We start from the raw sequence: 11,931 nt of genomic DNA on the forward strand, positions 1-11,931 counted from the left end.
ACGCCCGCCACAATCTGTCATATTTGTAAGATACTCAGATGTGCTTTGCAGCTGTACTACAGCATAATATGCAAAAAAACATAATATGTAAAATAGCATTCATGGTGGGGAGACTGATTACCCCCTTAGCTTTGCTATAGTGATGGAGATATGACAATAAAGTGTCTGGATAGGTGGCAAAAGTCTACAGGATGGTCTGAGCTTCACCTCCACCACTGATAATTCTGGACCGCATAAATGTTGTCGTACTAAGCGTTGCCAACTATAGTTGCTGTATCACAGCTGTAGCTTGGACCTCGGGTATTTATGGTCAGAATCTGGAGTGAATTATTTTGAGAACCACACCGGACAATAAACAGATTTTTTTCACAGCAAGACGAAAAGAGATGCGTCCGTCTCAAGCGACGCGACCGCCACTGCCCACATGCATCCATGCGTCTCCTTTACATTGGCAGACAGCGTTGTTGAGCAAAACATTCTAAAGAGGGCAGTGCAGAGTCAAGAGTCGTTGGCGACAACAAACATCGCGACTTTGGAAGAGGTTCCGATAAGGTACATCTTACGTGAGAGGCAAAGGCGGCCATGTTGAAAACGCCGGTAGCGCCGCTGTTTGTGGTTTCTTGCCAACTCGCAAAGTCTCTCCACACAAAGTTCCGCCATTGCTGAAATGTCCTCGTCTTGTCCTGTGGTCGTCTCACTTGAGCTACTTGGGCTACACGTATCTATAGCGTTGAGCATAAATGAGCCACGGACACGGTGTGCTAGGAAAGCCAGCAGTGCTTCTTCTTGTCTCTGGAAACTCTCTAAGTTGCCGTTTGACAAGGCCCAGGGGACGGTGTTTCATTGATCTTTTTCGTGAGTCCGTTTTCACTTTCTGTCTGATCTGCCGTTATCGGGTCAGCCACAGAAATGTGCTCGATATCTGCAGCAAAGTGCCGCTGCACAGGAAACACGGCAGGATCTTTCAAACAAACAGCCACTGTAAAAAAATAAATAAAAAGCAGTTCCAATCCTTTACACCAACAGTTTCAGTTTCCGCCGTCTGGCACCCTCCTTCCACTGGCTAAAAGCAAAAGATTGAGACACTCTTTAATACCCTTTGCCATCTCCCCTCCTACACTGTAGAATGAAAAGGAAGTTATTTGCAAACCTTTTGACTAATGGGTTTTTCACTGAATATTAAAGTCTTGTATTTAAAGCAGAAATAGACAACTTTTTTTGCTTAAACGTTAGAAAACACGACATAATCCACGCTGATCTTGGTCCCCTATAAGCCTCACTTCCACCATGTTGTTCTCTTGGCCACCGGTGAGCAAGCTACATGTCTTTATTTATGCAGAAAGGAACTGCGCCACCCATCGTGTTACCGTAACAAGGAAGAGAATAGCGCTCTCCCTGAATCTATCCCCAGTGATGGAAATGACAGACGGTGGAACAGCTGAATTGCCCAAAACAATCAACCTCGCCAGAGAAAAAAAGAATCCCGTGGACAGAGGAACAAAAGTAGGCAAAGAAGGAGAGTGATAGGAAAAGAGGTAAAACAACAGTGAACCTCAGACGGGCGTTGACTCCGTGGCGCGAGCTCCGGGACTTGAGAGGCAGCAAAAACATCATGCAGTTTGTTTTCTTTCTACGACCAGCCTACTTATTAATACTACCAGACGTTTCTTCTCCTCTGTTATCTCCAAAGTGGTGTTGACAACTTCCTCAGGAGCTCTGAGAAAAGGAACCTATAGCGACCAAACTGTAATACCACCTAGAGCCACTAGGGGCAACCGCTGTCGCCTCTTTAAATTCATTATGTGTCCTAGAATGCATTTGTGTGCCCTGTATTTTAAGTGTGCTGAAATCTATGCATCCCAGTGGTGCATAATCAATTGTCCCACTGGGGACAAGCTATTGATTGATTGAATGATGACCTGAATCCATCTCTGAAATACAGTGTTAACACACTGAACTCCAGGATAATTGGAAAAAGCAAAAGCGTCAACCACCTGCACTATGATGGAGCCATATTTATTTACTAGAAATAAAAAAATATTTCAAGGAACTTATTCACAAAATCAAATAATTACAGACGAAGGCTTGATTTTTCGCCGCCATACTTCTAATAGATACTGTAGCAGAAATGGCAAAAGCAACACCGTGATTATAACAAATATTATGTTTTTTATGGGTTCCAGGGGGGGCACTTCACCCGCACACGGCGAAAGGGGCAGTGGCCCGAGCTGCTGTAGCCACTGAACCAAGCACGATCCTGGCGGAAATCACCGAGGACGTAGAGGTTAGGCCTTCCAGGAAAGTCACAATCGCGGTGAGTGTGATGTGCTCTGTTGCCAAGATTAATTCAGCACTTGATAGCGTGAGCTATCCGCTGCATGGCAAGATGGTTTATGCACAGGGAATGGCTCAGACGAGTCCCACATTCGTTCTCTTTTAATATGTCTTTGTATGGAAGAGTTTTGTCGCCCACAAGCTGTGTCAAAATTGCAGCTATGTATTCGGGCAAAACTTTACATATTACACAATTTTGAGTGTGGCATTAATGATCACTGTTGTCTCAAGATGAAATGCACAAGCAGAATCTAGGAGCTACAGTACATACAACTTGGAAATGGTAGCTGTTATCATCTTGCAAGAACCTAGCTATTATACTATACTGGCACTGTAAAGATTTATATATATGCTTTATGGAATTTGTACCCAGTAGTACCCAGAGCCGGGACACAGTCATGGTTGATCCAGCCTACAGGCGGTGTTCAAGTACACAAATGTAGGATTTCAAAACTATTTTGAAGACCAAACAGTTATTGCCCGTTTGTGAAGCCCAAGAGCTCAGGGAGAGTCAATTGTGACATATTTACATGCAAGCACCATGACTGAGGGCATTGTAAAATCTGTTTTGTCATCCCCCTTTCGGCTCGCTCGACTCCTGGAGCGGAAGAGGACAACTGCGGCGACATCTAATTCAGTCGGTCGGAGCAATCCGTCAAAGGCAAACGGAGGCCACCAATCGCACTTTTCAAAGTTGCGTCAGACCAGAAATGGGAAAATAAACTTCTGCTTCACTCAGAGCTTCATAGCACCTCTTGGATTGTCATCAAGTGTTGGTTTATAATAAACACTACAGAATGTGGGTATGTTGGGGAGTTTCATCGTGTCAATCACCAACAAAAGTCTGAGAATAAAATTGCAACGAAGCTTCACTTTATCTCTCGTAATATTCTCACAGTATTTACTCTGAAAACAAGCAAAACAGAGCATCTCACCATGTGAGAAGCTCTATAGGTGAACCAGAAATACGGAGAACCTTCAAAACCTATGAAATTCTTCTTTTATTGCGCCATATAAAAAGGAGCATTACCTTGAGTGATGATATAAGGTGCAGGATATACTGCAAGGTGAGAACAGGATAGAGACGTCACTCCTTTCCTCAGATAACCCCTGGAAATGAAACAGACGCCGGCCGGCCAACGTCATCCGAAGAGCAAACACGACTGCTATGTTAGGCGTGTGTTTAATGAAATGTCTCCCGGTCCTTCTTCGGTCTTGAAGTGTAGTTTGTGATCTAAATCTGCTCCTGATTGGTGACATTTCCTGGTGGACACGCTGACATTTTATGCGGTTGTGAAGGCGATGTGATGATGAAAATGCCGCATTTCACACTCAAATTCATCACAGAGGCTGATGTTGAAATTAATAAACCAATTCGGTCTGGAGTCACGCATGAGCTGTTCTGATCCAGCTGCCAAAAAAATCTGTCTCTTTAATAGGTGTCTAACGTCTAATACAACTTTAATACTTAAAGTACAAAACTTATCTATAGATACACATTCACATATGATATATAACTACTGAATTGTAAATGTAAGGATCCTGTTTAAGGAGCCACTTTTGGCTCATGTGCTGATCTTTAAACTTGCTGAAGCTGCACTGCTGAAAACACTGTACCCAAGCAAATGGCAGGGATTCTGCTCTGCTCAGCTGGCACCGTCACAACATTATCCCCATTACGGTTCGGAGTTCACTGCCCACAATGTGTTGGTAAAATTAAATAGCCCCGATAAAGTCCATTAAGTGGTGGAAGAACCAGGAAAAAGGAAGATACGATGTACAGCTGTCCCTTTGCCGATGGTTATTGTTCTGAGGTCACTGAGCAAACAGAATCCAGTGCTCATGAAGGTTCCTGAAACGTCTCGTCAGTAGTCTGGCCAACCATCCGGACGTGACATCACGTTGGAACCCAAGTGCATATGGCAACTCCTATTGACTAGTCCGACAAGTCCCCGACAAAGCTAGGTAAAGCGGAGGCCGACACTTCTGACATGTGCTGGAATGCGGTTGGCCAATCACAACAAAGTGGACCAGATGGCCAATCAGAGCAAACTGGGCTCCATTGAGAGGGAGGGGCCTTAAAGAGACAGGAGCTAAAACCAAGTGTTTCAGAGAGAGGCTTGAAAGAGGAGCTTCAGGAATGGACAGTACGAGAAAACTGGTGCAAGCTCTGAACATTAGAGTACGTCAACATTTGAAGTAATAACCCACATTAAAATTATGAACCTGAATACGAGAATTAATATGTCTACTTTAAATATGAAACTTTACTTATTCTGAAATGGCTACAGAAGCTGCAGAGGTTTCTCGGTACATTCCCAACCAGGTGTGGGGGGAGCAGAGGTGAAGTAGGGCTGGAGCGGATCAAGTGTGCTGTGGATATTTGATGCCAAAGGTGGGTGGCAGAGCTAACGTTGACCCCGCCAGGTAAATCAATGTGTTTGTTCATTTGTGGACAGAGCTCAAAGCAAGCACTAAAGGTTAGAACCGTGAATAACCACTATTTCTCGCAGCACGTTGGCTGACAGAGGTACAGTATGCCGTTGGTATAAATGATGTTGTATATTATGTACAGTATGTCTGGAACATTATTGTAGTCTTGATTATAAAGGGTTGCATGCATAATTTATCCGTAGTATTTTGTTGGTATAGCTGTAAGTTAGGGCGCCGATTGTTGCCTCGGACATGCAGTGATTTGTTAGTGTCTTGCAGCAGAGAGCAGTTACTGCTACATGGGTTTAGTTAGTATGCAGTGGGGTGTTGCCCACTCCCCCTTTTCTGCCTTTAAACGGTATCAAGTAGTTTGTGATAGGTTATCATCAGAACTGCAGAAGTAGTCAGCTCCTTGCTGCCCTGCAAAATAATTGATGATATTTCAGCACTGTAGCATGTTGTCCGTACATAATGATGATGCAAATGTCGGACGATCTGTTGCTTGATGACAACTCAGTGAGACACTGCCTCCCTCTTACTGTTACCAAATATGCAGAGGAGGAAAGTTGGTCCGGGCGAGATCTGTTTCTAGACAGAGTAGCCGTTTGCCCTTGTGTGTCACATTATAGCGTGTTATCACGTCAAGGATAATTGGAAGTGTGGGTGGGAATACCAAGCGGGGATACTGAGGACAAAACGATGGCGAAGGAAAACAGTCAGAGCCAAGAACAATCTCGGAAACTGCCTCCACAGAAGTGACATGATGCATGACACGATTGCAATTCTGAGCACAGTATAATCGCGGGAACAAAGTATGACGGCATGTGTTGTCTTTATGAATGCTGAAAAGTGAAATAAGACTAAATTCATCCTGTCAGTACAGAGGTACATTAGAAAAAAACCTGCATCCATATACAGTTTACTGTAAACATTTTAGTCTTTTAGAAGACAAGCTCTCTCTTAGGACACATTACATTCTTACATCACAAAATACCAAGTTAGATTGTGATTAAATCCGTCATCCTTTTAGTAACTTTGATAAACTGCAACTCTATCTCTGATCACAGCTCCTTAAATGTTCTGGTTTCTTTGCTCCTCTGACAGTTAAGCTGAATATCTTTGCCGTGTGGACAACACAAAACATCATCTTGGGGTTTGGGGAAAGACAATCTACATTTTTTCGCCCACTTCATGACATTTCACGGTCCAAAAAACCCAGAATCGATTGACTGAGCAAATAATCAACAGAGTAGTCTATAATGGAAATGATCTTTAGTTGAAGCAATGAGTTAAGGTCAACGTAAAAAAAAAAAAGGCGTTGTGCTCCTCGCGTTATTATTTTCGTTACTGTCAGAATTAACATATAAAGTGTTGATAGGATGTTTGATCATTAAAACTTTACACTGTTCATTGTTATTTCCCCCAACACTTGTGCCCCTTAATCAGTCCCCATGAATATAATTACTGTACTCTCACATGTAATTAATACAGTATACCCAGCCTGTGCTTTAGGTAGCCATATTATACACATCGTATTATTTAAATGATGGGAACAGGCTCTTTAAATATTGCACTATCGCTGTGAAATTGTATGCAATCCCCAGAAAATACTATCTTATATAACTACTCTGGAAGCCTCCCAAAAGGGAGCAACTGCGAGCAGCTTGTTATAATTGCTCTACAAGAAACGCAGCAAGTTTATAACGAGCCTAAATATGTCTCGCTCACTTAAAAGCTACTGGAGGCCAAAAAACATCCAAGGCATCAGAAAGGGAGTGAAAGCAGCGTCGGAGGCCCCCCCGTCCACATGCCCTTGTTTTGCACATGCCCACGACTCAGGATAACACCGCGGCGTGTTGGTGGAGCAGCGTTGCTGTGGTGAAAGGAACCGCCTGGAACTGGGGGCTTGTTTTAAAACGAACACGCAGAGTCTGACAACGCTGCGAAATACCGGTGCAGCCCTGTTCTGTGATGATGGTGAAGCTTGCTATTCCTGCAGGACTGAGACTCTGCCCACACAACGTCTCTGTGCGTGCGTGCAGAGTTTGAAAAGGCACGCATAAATAAAGAGCTTATGGTTTGGAAGAAGAAGAAAACTGTTTTAGAAAAAATCCTGTGCTCTGAACCCCTTCAACTGTCCTTTTTGTGCCGTGTTACTGTGCAATATTGTGGCACGATGGCTAAATTATCCAAGAGCATTTGAGGCAATGAGACAATGGCAGTGCAACACTGCACTATTTTTAAGATTGTCTTCGCCGGGGTGTTATGAAATGCAGGGCTGTCTTCACCCCAAGCGTTGTTCTTAGTGGTGTGACCACACTGCCCCCTGCTGGTTGTGTTCATACTAGGCAGGTCTTCCACCACTGTGTATATGTGTACGCTATGCTCGCTGAGCGAATGGATCAATTTGCAATATGAAAGGAGTAAATGATCGAATGTTCTGTGCAAACAGCTGACGCAGGAGTAATTGCCGATGGAGCGCGCTCGTGCCATAAAGCTGTTTGCTCATCATCTGTGCCTGTTGGATCTCGAAATGCCAGCTGGTTGTGTGCGCACGTTTGGGTGTGACCGTTACCATATGTTGACTGGTCACGTGGTAATATGCAGCTGTAAATCACAGACAACACTTTGACATTCAAAAAAAAAAATAAAAACAGGCCAACAGCTAAACCACATGCAGCGCTTCTGCGTGTAGTCAGTTTCAAACAGTTTGAAAGCTAGAGTGTTTTTCGTTCTTTTGGTTTGTTTTATTTGACAGTAATGGATTGCTGACAATATTGGCCAAATGTTACAAATCAGCGTTTCGCGTGAAACCAAGAATTGTTGGCATTTCACTCACCCCAGAGTCCGCTATGTTTCTATAGTAGCCCCGGACAGACACACCACGCACTGGCTCCAGAGAGGGCCTTTGGGATGTATGTTACCTGAAGGCCACCGTAGATTCTCCTCCATTGCTTAGTTTGTTGCAATGTGCAACCTCACCCCTAGATGCCGCTAAATCCTAAACACCGGTGCTCTAAATCTCACACTTTTACGGCGACAAACCAGGCCGCGGTCCCATCCCGAAAGATTGTCACTACTTCTCTTTTTGCCACTTTCCTCAAGGGCCGCTCCTCTTCGAACCGCAAAGTAACTCGAAGTGGAAAGGGATGCAGGTAGAAGAGGCAGGTATGGCGAGGGGAAAGTGCCGACGGCTTCAGACCCTTTATGTAACACTTCATCGAAAATGCATGTCTGCTATTAAGGAGATGGGCTCGTGTCAAGTGACCCAAGCGCAGGAATCTGCTTCGTGGAAGATCTAAACTGGGATTAAGGTCGGAACAAACAACGGGAAATTGCTGACCATAACGTTACCTATAAATGTTATACTTGCACTTACATGCTAGGCGTTCTGTCTTTTTAAAAAATATTTCAGCCTTTTAGACAAAGAGACAAGAGCGACATCTCCCATGTGCTCCATTACCCGCAGAGAATGAAACGTGACGGCACGAAAAATCTTCTCCTTTCTGGGTCACAGAGGAAACAAAGAGCGTGACGCTGACGCCGTTTCCAAACCCCTACCCCACAGCGAGTCTGTTGTTCCTAATACTCGGCCTAATCAAAGCAACCTTTCCCTTTCGCAATCAAACTGACCTTGTTCTCGCCTCGGGAAAGCTGCGAGTTAAACATGAGGCTTTTGAGTTTCTTAATGACCTGCCTGCTTCTTCTTTTTTCTGCAGCAATTAATGCAGCAAGGTGCTCCCGACATCTAATCAGATCGTCGGTTCTCTTGGGGGAAAACCTGTGGCGAAGGTGTGGACTTTCTGCACTGAAATGTTGAGCCATTACGTTCAGACGAAAGTGTCTGCAGTCGGCCAGGGGGGAAGAAACGGAGAGACAGATGAAATATGTCAAATCGTCTAAATCAGTTCTTCTTGTCAGATTGCTGTAAAAAAAAAAGAAGAAGAAATATCTAAAATATTGATTCGGCAGCTCAAGATAATGTGGTGCGTTTATCGCAGATCCTGTGGGATCACTGCACGGTAACTGACCCACTACAGACATCGTGTAGTGAAAGACATGCTGAGTGACACAGACAACACTAAATAAAACTTGAGCAAGTGAAGGAGAAGGAGAAGAAGACGACTGGGAGCAGGGCTGAGGGCAGGTAATGCGCAGCACGTCCCTGTGATGATGACATGCATTTAGAAATTATAATATTGAATTATAGAGAATGAATCCATTGCAACATCATTATTAGGTTTCCCTGGCCGAGTCTCTCTCATGTATTTGTTTGTCTCATATGTAGAATGTAGTGTCTTTTACTTTGGGGGCAAAGCAAACCTGATACGGATGTGATGTGAGTCGTGTCCAGTTTCATTTTTCATTTCTTTTATTCTTAACAGCAGGCCATGATTCAGCAGGTCAAAAAAAAGAAAAAGAAAAGGAAAAGAAAAGAAAAAGAAAAAAGCTAGTACATGGTTCTTTTCCCCACTAGATGGTGATGTAGTCTCCCTTTATTTCACCAGGGGCTTTGCGGCGACCCATCTCCCCTTCTCCCCCAGTGACCAGGGAACCTTGTAACAGAATCTCCGCCTCACAAATAACTGCTTTATCCAATAAAACTTCAAAAAAGACCCCAACATATTTTGTAGAACACATGTTCGTCCAGCCACCCAGTGAAATACTAGATGGTTTACCTTGTCCAGGCCTGCTAATAACCGTTCAAATGAAACAATGTGAGAGACGTATACAAGCAGGAATAAGGGGTGGTGAGTAGATATGGCTTTGATTCAACAGAGTCAATACGCCCATCGGCCTGTCGGCTACAGAGAGGTGTGCAGGTGAAGGAGACGAGTATACATGGTTGAGATCAATACCGCAATGTTAAAAAGGGACGATTTCCGTTATATCGTTTACAATATGTCCTCATATGACGCACTGAATCACCAGTGGATTAAAAAACGTAAATACAAAAAATGACCATTGCCACAGTGGATTGCATTAGACAGCTGTGGTCACATTAAACCCATGAATGGCCAGAATAGGTTGTGAAATGGTGACTAGACTTTACAAATGGGGAAAATATTCTCAGCCTGAAAGACTGCATCTCCATCGCCCATTGTTTTGATTTGCCATGCTTTGCCAAAGCAAATGAACGAACGTACATGTGGTCCGTCCATACGCTCCGCATGTTGTCAAAACACCGTCCCTGGGGGATTTGGCCAAAGACTGTTCGGAGTCAAAGCAAAGCCAAACACACCGCTTTCACGCCTCCATCTTCTTGCTCCTCACGCGCATCCATTCCACTCACATTCCTGGCGGCGGTGAAAGCTGTGTGTTCTGCCATTTTTTAAAATCATTTTGGGCCCGACTGTGGCCACTTGGAACGCAGCGAGCGCACTGTGCAGACGGACGGTGGAGACAGGGGTTATGCTGCAGGAACCGTTTGAGAGGTTCATACCGAGGTTTCTCCTTCTGTGACTGGGAAAGTTGTCGCCGTCGGAATTTGCTGATCCAGCTTTTGCCAAATATCTCACGTTTTACGGAGGGGAGGAAGAGTAATTGACCCTACGAAGATACATTTTGTATAAATAAGCTTGTAGGTGTGTTTACAGACCTCTTTTTTTTTTTTTCCAATTATGCTCCACTGAGGTGACAAACCTAAACGCTTTCTTATTTATCTACTGTATCAGTCAACTACATACACATACGGAAAATTGGTCTTCAGTGTATATGAACACGCCTAGTAATTTAGATGATCAACTAAATGACTGACTGGGCCTTTAACAAGACCTTAATCCTTTTAACATGAAGTGAGTTATGGCGTCCTGTCAGAGGTGCAGGGACTGGCCCGGGGGCCCGGGTAATTGGTTAGTGTTGATCCTGTGATATACACAGAGCAATGATATTGATTACGCCCTAATAAATCTCATCCTGCAAGTGTTCTCGTGCAGCGTTCTTGGGGGACACATCAAATGAATGATCACCGCCGCGCCTCGGAGATGGATAATGCTGAGCGAGAGCATTTTTTGCGAGGTAATAAAGAGCCCCGGTGTGAATATGAGCGAGCCGCCTCGGGGGCCTCGAGCCTCTTCCTGTCGCTGAATCCCTATGGATTTTCCATTTGTTTAAGTAGGACGTATCAAATGCAGGAAATGCAACATTAGCGACTGTCACTGGAAACTTAACAGATGGCTTCCTCACCTCCACCGGGCTTTAATCAACAAGAAATCGATCGCGTGCTGAAGCCATAACACTTTTTCATGTTCTGAAAGATATATATATATATACACGGTTTAAGTGAAACTGCCGAGTTAATGTGTAATGGAAAGGGAATATTATTTGCATCATGTGATTATATTTGCTTTGCCCACTCGATCATAAATCGTTGGACTTTTTTTCGAACACGAACAAAGATTGAATTGACATCTGAGCCTCTTGTACAAACACAACACTGTGTGTGGCAGCTGCATTTTTAATAATTAGCTAAAGCACCCACACAGTCCGGGCTCTTCAGAGGGATGTTGACTTATTGGTCTTAGAGACCAGTGCATTTGCCGGGGGCCATCCAATAATCTCCACACACTTCATTGTTGACGGCCAGTCACCACGTGGTCAAACAGCAGGAGTGAACACAAGCAGCATGAGAGAATACAATCTGCTGGGACAGTGTGAGAGCCGAGGGCGGAAGCCTTCTCGTCTTTGCATCAGTGTTTCTTTGCTTTTTTTCTTCTTCCCATCAATGAATAGACAAATCAATGCGTTTAAATGGTCGGCTTTTACTCACGATGGGGAAATGTGACATGAATTACATCTCGGCGGGTGACTTTTTATCACAATACTACCATAATCCACTGGGCACTCAAACAATTGATTCATCAGTCGTGCTCCCATCGATTCAACTTGCTGGCAAACTCTCGCCGTCGGTTCAACTACTTTGCTGCAGGCTTTTCACATGAATACAGTATTAGATGTTTACATTTTCCCTAAAGCATGTTACTTAAAGAGGCAACAGACTAACTTTGGTGCCCCTATTGGTTCCAGATGATCAAATTACCAAATGATCATCATCACAGAATACATTGTTTTGTATGGAACAGGCCAATTAATAACTCCAAACCACATTATATCAGTTTGGAAAATGCGTTTCCAGAGGCCACGTGAAAACATAACCAGAAATAT

This window comes from Scophthalmus maximus, chromosome 16 (genome assembly GCF_022379125.1).
Source record: "Scophthalmus maximus strain ysfricsl-2021 chromosome 16, ASM2237912v1, whole genome shotgun sequence".
NCBI lineage: Eukaryota > Metazoa > Chordata > Actinopteri > Pleuronectiformes > Scophthalmidae > Scophthalmus > Scophthalmus maximus.